Raw genomic sequence first — 15,900 nt, forward strand, 5'->3', positions numbered from 1 at the left:
AAAGGTAAAGGGAGAGAGAAGAGAGTGAAAGGGAAAGTAAATCAGTTAAAGGAAAGAGCATGATATTGAGGGGAAACAAAGGGGACATTCACCCATCTGTGGAGGCCAAATGGTGCCCGTTGGTCTTTAATTTGGGGTCTGGGTGAAAACCTCCCTCAGGTCCCTTCAGTTTGTTAGTCCCTTTGTGGTCACCAGGAAGGATGATGCAGGTGAACCCCAGAGCTGGAGCTCAGTCCAGTAAGGTTCCTGGCTTCACACTGGAAACAATTCAAGAGCAAGCTGCTGGAGCAAAGCGAAAGTTTATTAGTCCCACAGAGGGCAGGAAAATGGATGCTTCATAGCAGCATAGTAGCAGCAGCTCTCATGGAATTTTGGCTTGCTATATTTATGGCTGTTCCTGGATGATATGCTAAATAAAGGGCAGGTTATTAATGAGTTTTCTGAAAAAGGGGTGGGAGTTCCTGGGAATAAGGGTTTCTCCCCATTTTAAACCATATAAGGTAACTTCCAGGAGTTGCCATGGCATTTGCAAAGTGTCATGGCACTGGCAGGAGTTTCTTTTGGCATGCTGATGCATTACAATTAATGTATAATGAGCAATGAAGGCAGCCAGAGGTCATTTTCATCATGGTCTTGGTTCTAGTTTTTTTTTTTTTTTTTTTTTTTTTTTTTTCTGCATTCTGTTTTGATCAGATCCTGTTTTGATTAGCAGGGTCCAGTGCTTGGAGAACAAGTCCTACCTTACTATGAGTTGGGGACTACTCGCTCTGCTTAAAAGCGAAATTTTTAAAATTAGGAGAGGTTGCCTGTAATCCCAGCACTTTGGGAGACTGAGGCAGGCAGATCACGAGGTCAGGAGATCGAGACCATCCTGGCTAACATGGTGAAAGCTCGTCTCTACTAAAAATACAAAAACTTAGCTGGGCATGGTGGTGGGCGCCTGTAGTCCCAGCTACTCGGGAGGCTGAGGCAGGAGAATGGCGTTAAACTAGGAGGCAGAGCTTAAAGTAAGCCGAGATCATGCCACTGCACTCCAGCCTGGGCAACAGAACGAGACTCCGTCTAATTAAAAAAAAAAAAAATTAGGAGAGGCATCAAAGACTCATCAAACCAAGACTGACAACAAGCAGAAAGCAGGAAAGGGAAGGAAAAAAGGAATTGCTTTCTCAGGATATCCATTCAATATAATGTCCTGTCCCATGGGGGATTGTGACCCTGGCTTTTTGAAGCAAGGGATGATGCGTAGGTATTGGGGAAAAAATAAGCCTTTTAATGGAGACTGGGTAGTATAGAAAGTTGCCAGATGGCCTGTTTGACTCATGGATTTTTTAGAGAATGGCCTATCATTCACAGCCCCTGCTAACTGGGTTGTAGGAACACCTAACTCATCAAATCTTAACCATTAAGATTTTATCTGGGAATAAGGAACTGACATTGAAGCCAGCCTGTGCTAGGTATTAAAATGAGAGTGTGGGCTTGGTTTAATTCTTGGCTTAGTTCTTGAATTCAGTTCCTGTATTTGGACCCTCATGGTGCCTGGCTAGACACATGGAGACCAGGAAAGAGGAAGTAAGACAGAATCACAGAGGGAATTATGGGTAGAAGTCAGGGTGGTATCCAGAGGCCTTCTCTATCAGTGAGACCTGGAGTGAGAGGGTAAAAGAAGGCTCTCCCCACATGAGAGAGAGGTGAGCCTTACTCAGTGAGACCAGGAGCCCACAGGTCTCCACAAATATCTCCCCATACAGGGTCTTCTGGGCCTCATCAAGTTGCTCCCTTTCCTCCCAGGTTGCAATCATGGCCAAGTACTTGAGGATCAACAACACCTGGAAAATCAAACAGAGATGGACACATTAGCCTTGTGGTTGTTGGATGAGATTAGAGCCTGCAGCCTGGTCACTGGTAAAGATGCAGAGATACCCAAGGCCTGAATCACCTAAGTGATTACTGAGCACCTCTAGTAAGCTGAGTTCTGTGCTGTGCTCATTATAGAGGCAGATGTTGCCTTTAGAACTAGTACAATTGATCCAAAGAGAAAAGCCTTCAATGGGGAAGACACTGGAGAATGACACACGGTTAGAACAAGCCCATAGGCACTGCAAGGTGTAGACAGTCAGTGCTCTAGTATGCCAGAGAATGGGGAAATAATGATTAAATTTCCAACAATAATAGCAGCAGTAGCATCTCAGCCTAACTGGTCCTCATTATGTGTTGGCACCTTGCTGAGGGCTTCACGGGTTGTGGTTAAGTGTTTGAAAGTCCTAGCTCTGGATCCAAACCTCCAGGCTTCAGTCCAGCTTCTAGAAACTCAGACCTGCAGAGTGCATGATCTTGGGGAGGTCACTTCATTCCTTTTAGCGTCAGCTTCCCCACTGATACAATAATAGTTCCTACTTCACCAGGTTGTTGTGAGAATTAAAATGTTTCAAAAGCAAACACTGGAGTGACTGGCTTATGTAAGGACTGTGTGTGTGTGTGTGTGTGTGTGTGTTGTGTTGTGGTGTGTGTGTTTCTCTTATTTGTAATCAGAAGACATTTTTTAGAACAGTTTCAGATTTACAGAGGAATTCAGCAAACACAGAGTTCACGTATTAGCACCCTCCCACACATACAGTATCACCCATTATTATTAATAGCTTACATTAGTATGATACATTTGTTACAACTAATGAGCCAATCCTGATACATTATTAACAATTAAAGTCCATAGTTTATTCATATTTTCTTTGTATTTATCTTATGCAATTTTTCTATTTTATGATCCCATGATCCCACAGTGAATTAATTACATCTTCATAGGATGATTTTAGCTGTGATGGTTTCCCAGACTTAGCTTATTTTTTTTAAGATTTATTATATATACTTAAGTTGTACAACATGATCTTTTGATATATTGATACATATAGATAGTGAAATGTTATCTATTCTTTTGCTACTTTTTCTTTTGCTTACTATAGTCAAGCAAATTAAAATATCCATCATTGCACATAGTTGCCCTTTCATTGTGTGTGGCAAGAGTATCTAAAATCCATACTTTTAGCAAAAATCCCAAACACAATACGGTATTAACTATAGTCCTCATGTTGTACATTAGATCTCTAGACTTCTTCATCCTACATATCTTCTACTTTATATTCTTTGACTTACATCTCCCCATTTTCTTCTTTACTGAATTCAACATAGACTGGGGCAGCTACTGTGGAAAGCAGTTTGGAAGAAATTAAAAATAGAACTACCATAGGACCCAGCAATTCCTCTTCTGGGTATTTAGCCAAAGAAACGAAACCACCACCTTGTAAAGATCTCTACACTCCCATGTTCATATGCAAACAACTAAATTGTCTGTTGATGGACAAATAAACTGTGGTTTACACACACACACACACACACACACACACACACACACACACACACAGAGACAGAGAGAAATATTACTCAATCTTAAAAAGAAAATCCTTCCATTTGCCACAACGTGGATGAACCTGAAGGACATTATGCTAAGTGAAATAAGCCAGGCATAGCAAGAAAAGTACTCCAAGATATCACTTAAATGTGGACTCTAAAAGAGGTAAGTCAAATAGAGAATAAAACAGAGATAGAGAATAAAACAGTGGTTACCAAGGGTGAAGCGTGGACATGGGGATATGTGGTGTTTTTGCTTGTGGGGATTGCTTGTTTTTGATGATCTTAACAGTTTTGAAGAGTATTGATCAGGGATATTGTAGGATGCCCTTCTACTGGAACTTGTTAACGGTTTTTCCTCATGATTATAGGTTTTTCTCATGGGGTTACGGGTTCAGGAGAGGTAGTTGAGAGAAGAAGAATAGAGTACCATTTTCATCACATGATATTAAGGGTACATACCATCAACATGATTTATGACTACTGATGTTGAATGATCACCTGGTTGAAGCAGTATTTGTCAGACTTCTCCACTGTAAAGTTAGTCTTTTCCCCAATTATCCATATTGTGCTCTTGGAAAGGAAGTCACTATGCACAGTCCACATTTAAGGAGTGTGAGGTATACTCCTATCTACCTAATTTACTTGGAATTCTTCAGCACAGAAGACTTGTCTCTTCTTCCCCACTGATTAACTTATTTGATCATTTATTTTTATCAGTATGTACTCATATACTTTTATATTTTATACTTTGGATTATAATGCAATACATATGTTAATATACTTTGGCTCAGTGTCCCCACCCAAATCTCATCTCAAATTGTAATCCCCACGTGTTGCGGGGAGGGGCCTGGTGGGAGGTAATTGAATCATGGGGCAAACTTCCCCCTTGCTATTCTCGTGACAGTGAGTGACTTCTGATTAAATCTGGTTGTTTGAAAGAGTGTGGCTCTTCTCCCTACGCTCTCTCTCTCCTGCCAACATGTAAACCATGCCTTGCTTCCCTTTTGCCTTCCACCCTGATTTTAAGTTACCCGAGGCCTCCCCAACCATGTGGAACTATGAGTCAGTTAAACCTCTTGTCTTTATAAATTACCAATCTCAGGTAGTTCTTTATAGCAGTGTGAAAATGGACTAATACAATGTATAGATACATACTTATGTATCTATACATTATACTATACACACAAACACACATTTATTTTTCTCAAACGACTCTATTTTTGGCCATCGGGAGCCCTTTCGGTTGGCTCCTGTGTCCCTTTGATATGCCCCCATCATTGTGGTTTTCTTTATTTATTTGCAGCACTTCCTTATTTTCTGGCATTACTAGTTTCTCCAAGCTCATGTTGTGTATTTTCTTTCCCAGTCCTAGAATCAGCCATTTCTCCAAGGGACCCTGGTTTATTTTATATTGTGGGATCTGGCCAGGAGCTCGCAATGCAATGGGGCTCTTTGTTTGTTCCCAGGTGGATCAGCAGGTCAAGAAATAAAAGGCACACACAAGATAGTGAAAGCTGGGTCCAGGGGATCACCACCTTCTGGTCCTGCGATGCCACCAATGCACTGGATATACCAGCATTTATTATTAAGTTTAGTCAGGGTGGGGGTAGGTTAGTGAGGAATTTAGGATCATTTGATTATGAGGTGAGATGGTCACATGGGGATGAACATAACATAATGTCGGTATGCAGAAGTACAGTATACAGAGATAAGAATTTACAATATAGTGTGTGCATCAGCAATTTCTAACAGAGCCTTAAAACAGAAACACAGTCTATCCATAACCTATGTTTAGTAAGATACTAATCAGTAGTAATAATTGCAGCAAAAGCTGGTTGCAAACAATCAACAGAAGCAGGATGTGAAACCAGACAACCAGTTAGACCACACATTCTCAGAAGGGAGTATGTCTTAACCCTAAAGAGTCCTAGAAGAGCCATGGCAAGATAAGGGTGTTTATAGCCGTATCTCATCCATATGAACAGGTGCCCCTCATGCATCTGTTTATAGGCTCTCCACAAGGGTCACATCTCATTCCCAGAGCTATGAACATCTGCTTTTCTGGAATAGGAATCTTGGTGATGTGAAACCTCCCTGACTCCACGTCCATTTTTAGGCTCTCTGCAGGGGGAAGCACATCACATGCTGTTGGCTAATTCTGGCAGCCCAACCTTGCATTGTCTTTACACAATCCTGCATGCAATTTTGTTTTTACAATAATCAGGAGCATTTCATCTTTTATTCCGTAGCAATAGTTTCAGTGGGTCTCCCTACAATTTTATTAGATAAATGCATTACAATCAAGATTTAGGCATCAGATGTGCTCATTGCTACTGGGGTACAATTTCTTTGAGGTCTTCTCGGCGACAGAGCAAAGAAATGTATGTGTATATACTAACCATGTGTATGCAATCTGTAGCTATATTAACTTAAACATGTATTCTTACTGATGATTCCAACTCTAATCTGGTACCACATAGATCATTCTAGCATCCTCCCCTTGCTAATCTGTAAATTCCTACTCCAACAGTGAAAACCTGGCTCCCACTGTCCAGCATCCATTTATTTAATAGTTCAATTCCAGTATACATGTATAGCAGTATCAGAATTGTTAATCTGTACCCTCATTTGAAAAACTTTATCAACTAGTGTACACTGCATATTTGTAATTTATTTTGCCTTTAGTCTTACAGACTCCATTCATTTCTAAAGTTACTTAGGTCAGCACCTTTCCCTCTACTCCCTCTGTGAAGTTGCCTCATACATTTGTAATACAGATAGATTCTCGTGTGACAGCCTAAATTATTTTCTGGGATCCCCTCAACGTCTGAATTTATTACATTAATTTGCATGCATTAAGATTCACTCTGTGTTGGGCAGGTCTATGAGTTCTGACAAATGCAAACAGTATCATAGGGAGTAGCCTCATGGTGATAAAAATTCCTTGAATTTCACCCATTCAACCCTCCCCCAAACTCCTGGCAACTATTGATCTTCTTACTGTATCTACAGTTTGTCTTTTCCAGAATGTCACATAATTGGAATCATAGCACTATACATAGCACTATTTTTTTTTGGAACAGGGTCTCACTCTGTCACCCAGGCTGGAGTTGCAGTGGCATGATCTCAGCTCACTGCAACCTCCACCTCCCAGGCTCAAGTGATCCTCCGACCTCAGCCTCCTGAGTAGCTGGGACCACAGGCATGCACCACCCCATCCTCCTAATTTTTGTGTTTTTGGTAGAGACGGGGTTTTGCCACGTTGCCCAGGCCAGTCTTGAAGTCCAGAGCCCCAGTGATCCTCTCACAGAGCTCAAGTGATCCTCTCGCTTCCGCTTCCCAAAGTGCTGGGATTACCAGTGTGAGCCACCATGCCCAGCCTCATACTATACATAGCATTTTCAGACTGGCTTATTTCACTTAGCAATATGTGTGTAAGAATTCTCTGTCTTTTGGTGCCTTGATAGCCCATTTTGTTTTATCGCTGAATTATATTCCATTGTGTGGATGTGCAGCCAGTTTTTATTTCCTTTTTATCCTTTTATCCATTCACATACAGAATGACATTTTGGTTGCTTTCAGTTTGGGGAAATTATGAATAAATTGGCAATCATCATCTATATGCAAGTTTCTCCGTGATCTTAAGTTCAAAATACAAAGCCCTAATCCCAATGTGACTATATTTGGAGAAAGGGCCTTTAAGGAGCTAATTAAGGTTAAATGAAATCATAAGTGTGGTGTTCTAACCTGCTAGGACTCATGTCCATATAAGAAAAGGAAGAGACATCAAAGATTGAGGCCTCCCCTTTTACTTTCTCTTCCCTGTCTACCCTACAGAACCATGTGAAGTCACAGCAAGAAGGCAACTATCTGCAAGCCAGAAAAAGAGGATGGAGGGCCAAAAGAACAGAGCCACTGTTATCTACTGAACTGGAGGAGACACAATTCAGTTGGTAACAATGGCTATACTACTTTGCATTCCCAGTATCAATTATAGAGTTCCTTCACTCTACATACTTGTCAGCATTTGGTATTGTCAATTTTTAAGATTTTAGCCACTTTAATAGATGTGTAGGCTAATGTCTTGTTAATGTCTTCATTGTATTCCCTAATGACATATGATGTGCATCTTTACATATTTATTTGCCCTTTGTATATCTTCTCTGGTATTTGTTCAGATCTTTTGACCACGCCTTGGGTTGTTTTGTTTTCTCACTGGTGAGTTTAAGTGTTCACTTCACATATTTTGATGCTCTGTTATGTACATAAACATTAAGGATTATTATATCTTCTTGGAGAATTGACCACTTTATCATTATGTACTGCCCCTCTTTACCCCTGAAATTTTCCTTGCTCTGAAGTCTGATACTAATATAGTTACTCTTGCTTTAGTTTTTATTTTTATTTTTATTTTTTGAGACAGAGTATCACTCTGTCACCCAGGCTGGTTGTGCAGTGGCACAATCTCAGCTCACTGCAAGCTCCTCCTCCCAGGTTCACGCCATTCTCCTGCCTCAGCCTCCCCAGCAGCTGGGAATATAGATGCATGCCGCTACGCCTGGCTAATTTTTTTTTTTTTTGTATTTTTAGTAGAAATGGGGTTTCACCATGATAGCCACGATGGTCTTGATCTCCTGACCTTGTGATCCACCCACCTCGACCTCCCAAAGTGCTGGGATTGCAGGTGTGAGCCACCGCACCCGGCCTACTCCTGCTTTTTTTTTTTGATGAATGTTAGCAAGGCATATCTTTCTCTGCCCCTTAACTTTTAACCTACCAGTATCTTTATATTTAAAGTGAATTTCTTGAAGATTGTTGGGTCTTATTTTTTATTCAATCTGATAGTTCATATCTTTAATTTGTACTAAGTTTCTACTTACATATCTTCAAGCTCATTGATTCTTTTCTCCACTATCTCCAGTCTACTGATGAGCCTTTCAAAGGCATTCATTTATGTTAACAATGTTTTTTATTTCTAGCATTTCCTTTTTTTTTTTTTTTTTTTTTTTTTTGAGACAGAGTGTTGCTCTGTCACCCAGACCGCAGTGCAGTGGCGCGATCTTGGCTCACTGCAAACTCTGTCTCCCAGGTCCAAGCAATTCTCCTGCCTCAGCCTCCGGAGCAGCTGGGATGACAGGCATGCACCACTGCGCCCTACTAATTTTGCGCTTTTAGTAGAGATGGGGTTGGCCAGGCTGGTCTTGCACTCCTGACCTCAAGTGATCTGCCTGCCTCAGCCTCCTAAAGTGCTGGGATTACAGGCGTAAGCCACCACACACCTGGCTTCTAGCATTTCCTTTTGAGCTTTTCTTAGCAGTTCTACTTATATTACCCACCTGTTCTTAAATGTTGTTTACCTTTTTCCAATAGAGCCCTAAATAGAGCACTTGATGTATATTAATCAGTTATTTTGACCCAATGTGTTTTTGCTACTTTTATCAATCCTTCCACATCTGTGCGGTAAACATGAGCACCTTCTCCATATCACAGTCAGTGATCTGAGGACGTTGTTGTTGTCCAGAGTATCTTAATCTGACAAGCAGGGGCAGGATTTGAATGCAGGTCTCTCTGGTCCATGGTTTATGTGGGTAAACCTCATACCCTTCCACTATCACAGTAACAAGGATGTGAAGCATTTCTAATATCTGTTGCTCCTAAATTCATTTAATCCATCCCTGAAGATACTTCTGTGTACATGGACAAAGAATTTTCCATTTTTGCTGCATTCATAAGGCCTTTCTCCAGTGTGCATTCTTTGTTGTTCAGTAAAACTGGAACTTTGGCTAAAGGATTTCCCGTGTTCCCTGCACTAATAAGGTCTTTCTCCAATGTGAATTGACTGGTGAGGAACGAGTCCATATTTGCAGCTGAAGGTTTTCCCTACATTCACAGAACTCATAAGTCCTTTCCCCGATGTGGACTCTTTGGTGTTTGACAAGTGAGGGTTTGTATTTGATAGCTTTCACATATGTCCTACACTCATAAAGCCCTTCTCCACTGTGGACTCTTTGGTGCTGAACAAGTGTGTGTTTGCAGTTCATGGATTTCCTGAATTCGCTGCACTTCTCATGACTTTTTCACTGTGAATGGCTGCCCCACACTCAGTGGTGCTGTGTGGCTTTTCCTGTTACGTGTGGCCTGGTGCTGGAGAAGTCCTGAGCCAACCAGAAAGTACCTTCCAACCTTCTCAAAGGTAAAGGACTTCTTTGGCACAAGAAATCTGCAGCCGTTCACGAACAAGCTCCTATCTACATCTCTTTATTGAAAGGATCATCTCCCACATGCCCCTAAGTGTACGATTTCTTCCTGGGATATTTTCCCCTGTCCTCAGCAAAAGGCAAAATGTCTTTCAAGATCAAGACATACATATCACAGAAGTGGGCTTTCTGAGGAAAGGGCCTCGGGGGGCTCTGACCTGTGACAATTCTTTTACAGAAAATATCAGCCGAGAAGGTGCTTCCTCATCTTTCACTTCACGCCAATAACCTGAAAGCAATGACATGCCAGTGAAGTGCACATGGACTTTGGTGAGAAGGGGCACTGCCATCACAAATGTGTATCTGCACACCAATGCATGAGTCTGTGTGAGTTCCCAGGACTGTTTTCAGGAGGAGAGAGTTTGGGTCGGATTGAGGAAGCAACTGTTATGAACTCATAGTTTTCAAAAGGTCACAGCATGGGGGAAGCCTCACTAGGCAAAGGACACAAGGATGAGGTGCAGCACAAAGAGGAGAGGTGGGGTCTACAACTCCCCCCTCTGCCAATGGTTTTTGGTACTTATCTTTGCTGATGACACGAGAGGTGTGCAGAAAGGTATGTCCAGGCCCAAGAAAATCCAACTGCAACAGAGTGGCTCACGTTCAAAGACTACTTAAGAATATGTGTGCATCTCATAACACAGTATGTGTGGGCCAGTGTTGGAGAACACTTTGAGAGGGAGCAGTGGACAGGACTGGGTAAAATGTGCAATACAGAGATTTGGGGATTAGCCCTGGGACAAAAGTCTGACTAGAAATGGCAAGCTGCTAGTGTCAAGAATGGAAAAAGAAAGGTAGAAATGAGGTGTGACCACTGGCATTGGCGCCAAAATAGTAGTGGGAACAGGCCTGGTTCATGGTATGATTTGAACACAGCTCTGATGTCATGCCCTCTCACCTGCCACTTAATAGGGCCCCAGCTGAGAACAGTACTCTTCCCCCAGCTGAGAATAGTACCTGGATGATGCAAGAACTAAAGGAAAAGACTGAAGAAGGGAGGAGCCAGCACTGGCCCAGGGCAACTTGGAGCAACAGACTACAGGTAAGAAAACCAAATGTCACAAAAACAACCTCAGAGGAGGACATAAATAGTGACCGTGTCAGTAACTGCAATTCCTGGCACAGGAAGACATGGGGATATATTAACTAGAGAAAGAGGGGAGAACCTGGGGCAGAGACGTCACCTGGCCAGGGAAAGGGAAAAGTGGGCTTAAAACGGCTGACGGTAAGACTCCTGATCCCCTTCCAAGTAAGGCTTTGGGGCAGCAGGTATTGAGGCTGGTTGGGAAGAGGATAGGACAGTACAATGGCTCAGCCCCACCAACCAGTGAACCTACCCAGGAAACTGAGGAAAGAAGTAGAGTCCATTGTCCTAATGTGAGAAGGATGGATCCGTCCTTGGGGAAAAGGAAAGGCAGAGTCTAGTCTAAAGCATCTGGGTGGGTGTGAGGGTCTCACCTATAGAGGTGAAAAGTTCTCCAGCATCACACTGCAGTATAGGAGTTTCTGAACATCATCAAGGAGACTCCATTCCTCCCAGGAGAAGTGCACGGCCACTTCCTCAAAGGTCACACTGCTCTGCTATGATAGGGATGGATGAAACCATAAACAGCCTCTCTCTTGAGGACCCCCAGTGCATCTTTCTATAAATCCACCCCATATTCATACTCCTCCCAAGCTCCACAACCCAGAGGATGTATCAGACCTTGGTGTCATTTGTGCCTGCTCCCTCCTATCACCCATTAATCGCTGTGTCTGTGCTCAACAAGAAGAAGCAGGTGGGCAGATAGACACCATTTAAGTTCCAGGCCTGCCACACCGGGCCCCACACCCTCTTGCCAAGAAATTACCAGGAAGTCCCCTAGATGGTACCTTCCAAACACAACCAAACTTGGGCTCACTCTTCATCCTTAAGTCCCCAATACCAAGGCCCTAGGGCACACTCCCTCTCCATGTGCACATCATTCTTTAGGCTGTACCTCTCTCATATCTCCAGATCCCATGGATATTGCTATCTTCCTGTCCCAAACTATAGATCCCTCCCTAGCCTCCCCACATGCTACTCACCACATGGCAACAAGAACGTGCCTGGCAATTCAAACAGAATCTAGTACTTCCCCAGACCTCCAATGGCTTTCACCGCCAGGGGCAACCCTTAATCCTGCTATGAAAGCTCTTCTGGCTCTGTTTCATTAATCTCAGTCATCCAGAAAAATATGCAGGTTTTAGATACCTCCCCGCAAACCGCTGCCCTCCTAGTGCCTCTACCAGGCAACTACATTTGCCCCTGTACTAATCCACTAGCTTGGTGAGTCTGTAGAGCTGTGAAGTAAAGGCCCTGGCCTCAGTATCATCTTTCTTCAATTACTCCTATGCTTCTGTATCCACATGAATGTCTATTCTTCCCTTAGAAGCCCTGGCCTCCTGCCAGACCCTCATTTCCCCAAACCTGCCCTTCAGGCTCAGTTCTCTCCCTTCAGATGTGCCTGTGATGCCCATAACACCCAACCACGTGCTCAAGCAAGAGATCTAGTCCTCGGCCCTCACTCTCTCCTTCTTGGCCAGCTGAAAGCTGAAGATCATGACCTGAATATTTCTTCTTCTAAATGTGATGCACAGCTTCACCTCAAGTCTACAAAGTGGCCACCACCTTCTGGAGGTCTCTATTCTGCATGACTCCCTAGAGTTCCAGACCTTTGTGTCTACGAGTCCACTTGATGTCTTCACTCAGTGTTCTCTGAAATATCTCACTCTTCACATGGCCAAAACAAAACTCACATATACCCACTGAAAATTACTTTTACTACTAACTTCCCCTTCATTCCTGTGGAGTCTTAATTAGGCAAAAGGAGTCAGGCTGATGGGACTAGGAGAAACCAAAAAGAGAAAGCAGATAAGCTCTAAGTCTACCTTTCTTCATGGTCCAGGACACACAGCCCTCCTGCACAAATAACTCACAATCTTCCGTGCCCAACTATCACCAGACACTTGCATGCTAGCTCACTGCAACCATAGCGTTATCAGTATTACACAAAACCTTCTTCAGCACACAGCATAAACACTATCCTATAGAATCTCAAGCAAACCTTTGTTTCTTGGCAGTCAGCTTCTCTTCTGCTGATCCTGCCTATTCCCTCCCTGGCAACGTATCTTCCTACTTTCTCTAATAAATCTGCCTTTATTTACCTACAACTGTCTTGGTAAGTTCTTTTACTCCCACACCACTGGCCCAGATAGTCACTGCTCACCTATGACACTTCCTTCCAAAACTCTGGAGTAATCCCTAAGTGCTACCTTTTTCTTTTTTTTTTTTTGAGATAGGAGTCTCAATCTGTTGCCAGGCTGGAGTGCAGCGGCACAATCTCGGCCCGCTGCAACCTCTGCCTCCTGGGTTCAAGCAATTCTCCTGCCTCAGCCTCCCGAGTACCTGGGACTACAGGCATGTGCCACCACACCCAGCTAATTTTTATATGTTTAGTAGAGACAGGGTTTCACCATGTTGGCCAGGATGGCCTCAATCTCTTGACCTTGTGATCCACCTGCCTTGGCCTCCCAAAGTTCTAGAACTACAGGCATGAACTACCGTGTCTAGCTGCTGCCTTTTTTTCTCTCACCCTCAACATTAGAAAATCCGGCATTCAGCCCTATTTTAAAAAAAGATCTGGAATCTGGATACCACCAATACTTACCTAGACTATTGCAGTAGCCTCATCCCTGATCTTTCTGCTTCCTCCCTCACTCTCAAAATGTGTTCAGTCTGCAGCCAGAGGGAGCCTATTAAGACCTGAGTCATGTCACCTCATTGTTCCCATGCCATTGCTCCCATCATCTCCAGAAACCACCCAACTTCCCAGATTGCCATTCCAGATCTGGCCCCTACTCTCCTGCTAGCAACAAAGAGAGGAGATCTGTGATTCTCTGAACACTCCCTTCTAATCCTTACCTTCAAGCATTTGGAGATGGTGGTACCTGTGCTTAGGATAACCTTCCACACCTCATTCTATCAGTTGCTAGATATACACAAGGAACTATTATGTATACTCCCTCTGGCCCAGGACCCTGGGCTTGGGGTTTCTCAAGCATCCCCAGGCTCAAGGGCTAGAAGAGTCACACACAGGCTGAGTCTCAAGGCACCACAATCCCATAGACACGTGGATGGAAGGTTGGGACCAGTGAGGGCTCACTCACCTGTGTATGATCCATAAGCACTTCTGCGGCCACAGGAACCTGTGGGAAGAGGTAGACCTCGAGAAGCAGGCAACTATGGGAGGGCTCCATGGGCTTAGGCCTCTCTTGAACATCCGCCCAGTGGTGGAAACACTGGACTGACGGTACAATCTCTGTATTTTAGTCCTCAATAATGCCTTTTACCTGTTTTTAACTTTGAACAAGTACTCAATCTCCCTGTACCTCACTGTCCTCCTTGCGCCTCATCCAGTCTTCTTCCTCCAAGCAACTTTTGGGAAACTTTAAAACCCTTACCTTAGACTGTGTTCCTCCTCTGTTCGCAACCCTGCATGGCTCCAAGCACCATCAGAAAGTGAAACCGTGCCCCAGGGGTAGAGAATTTGTTAACCAGCAAAATTTCCTGAGCTTGTTTTGCAGAACAGTGGAGAAGTAAATAATTTGTTACAGTCCCCTCTGTTTGCAATAAAGTTGGCTGATGAGCTGAGACTGCCTGGGACCAATATGGCTGACTGGAGTCCGCACAGAATAGACTTACTCATCAGATGAGTGACCTTTTGAGGTTAGAGGACTGAAAACACCTCCAGATCATGCTACCACCATTTTCTGAACATATGACCCGTAAAGCAGCATGTAGGGGCAACAGTGCATGCCCAAGGGACTCTCCAAACCTCTTTTTCTTCCAGCCAATCACTGTCCAGCCCAAAACCCCACCGCAAAATCTCTCCCTCATGTGTATGGCGGCCAAGCTAGTACGAGGAGACAGACTGGCCTCCTGTCTCCTTGACTCTTAATAAACCTTTATTGCTGCAAAAACCCAGTGCTTTGGTGTTTGGGTTTCTGGTGTTTGGCTTTCCTTTGTATATGGGCAAACGGGCCCAGTTTGGTTCTGTGACAAATCAAGGTACACCTTCTTGTCACTGTAGGTGTGACTTCTCTTCACACTCTACTCTGTGTACACACAGCCCCCAGGCCAGCCCAGTTGCCCCTCCAAGCCTTTGCACATCCTGATCCCTCAGTCTGTAACAATCTTCTGTGACTCACCACACTGCCTTTCAGAAATGGCTCATCACCCATGAGCTCTCCCGTTTCCCCCAAACCTAAACACCAGGGCCTAGACTGAAGTGACCTGAACAGGCTCTCATAATGTGGGGCTTAAGTTTTGAAAGTAGGAGTCGGGCGGGTGAGGACCCAAGGGACACAGCACCAACTTGAAGCCACAGTGATGCGAGCCTGTGGGTGAATGGTGCCAGAAACTGCAGGTGACTAGGATGGGGACAGCCACATGGCAGCCTCCAGCCCAGCACTGACACGAGATCACAATGGGTGGCACCTTGGCCTAACTTCAGAGCCTCAGTCTTACCTCTGTGTGGTAGGGACAAGGCTTCCTGTTGCCTTCGCCTCCTTTTTCCTCAGACCTGACCCAGTCCTCCGCAGTTTCTGAACGGGTGAAACAGCCGCAAGGCAGCCAAAATGACCGCCACAAACCGAGACAGGAAACCCTGCCCCCATCTTCACCCCTAAACCCAGAATCACCCATCTTTCTGTGCTTTCATTGGTTAAGCGCTGCTGCCACTCAGCAGAGCATTCTGGGTAAGGGTGACATAGATCTCACACCTCCATGCCCTGAAGAGCTTTCCCCCTGCAGCCACACCCTCTTGAATAACCCTCATTCTCAGGCTCCGAGGTGGGGAAGTAGCTACATCTCTGGACGTATCCAGCAATGATCACCAAAGTTTTGAGACATTATTTCAGACTCTGTGAAGCTCAGCATGCTCCCAGGGCCATATTTCTGATGTTCCCAAAGATTACAAATCCAAATGGAATGATCATTCCGTAGTGTTACTGACACCCAAAGTATGGCCACACATAGCTGGAAACTAATTACCTTACTGACCTTCAAGTGACTGTGGCCTGAACAGTTAGAGTCAGTTCTGTGAATTTCAGTATGCTCCATTAGGGAGAAGAGAAAAAAGCCTCCAGATAGGGCCACGATAGGGAAGGCAGAAGAGTGATATTGGGCTGCCCAGAATCAAGTGGACAAGGGTGGCGC

General features: G+C 44.1%; 1 long non-coding RNA gene across 1 annotated transcript in view; it reads left to right on the top strand.

Annotated features, from left to right (window-relative positions):
* Positions 1-12,876, top strand: part of LOC126941953 (uncharacterized) — a 21,979-nt gene extending 9,103 nt beyond the window's left edge. Inside the window, exons 2-4 of the long non-coding RNA XR_007721467.1 lie at positions 9,841-9,932; positions 10,575-10,704; positions 12,143-12,876. This is a non-coding gene — a long non-coding RNA (uncharacterized LOC126941953). The remainder of the gene's footprint in view (positions 1-9,840; positions 9,933-10,574; positions 10,705-12,142) is intronic.
* The last annotated feature ends 3,024 nt before the right edge of the window (positions 12,877-15,900 follow it).

Source organism: Macaca thibetana, chromosome 19 (assembly GCF_024542745.1).
Source record: "Macaca thibetana thibetana isolate TM-01 chromosome 19, ASM2454274v1, whole genome shotgun sequence".
NCBI lineage: Eukaryota > Metazoa > Chordata > Mammalia > Primates > Cercopithecidae > Macaca > Macaca thibetana.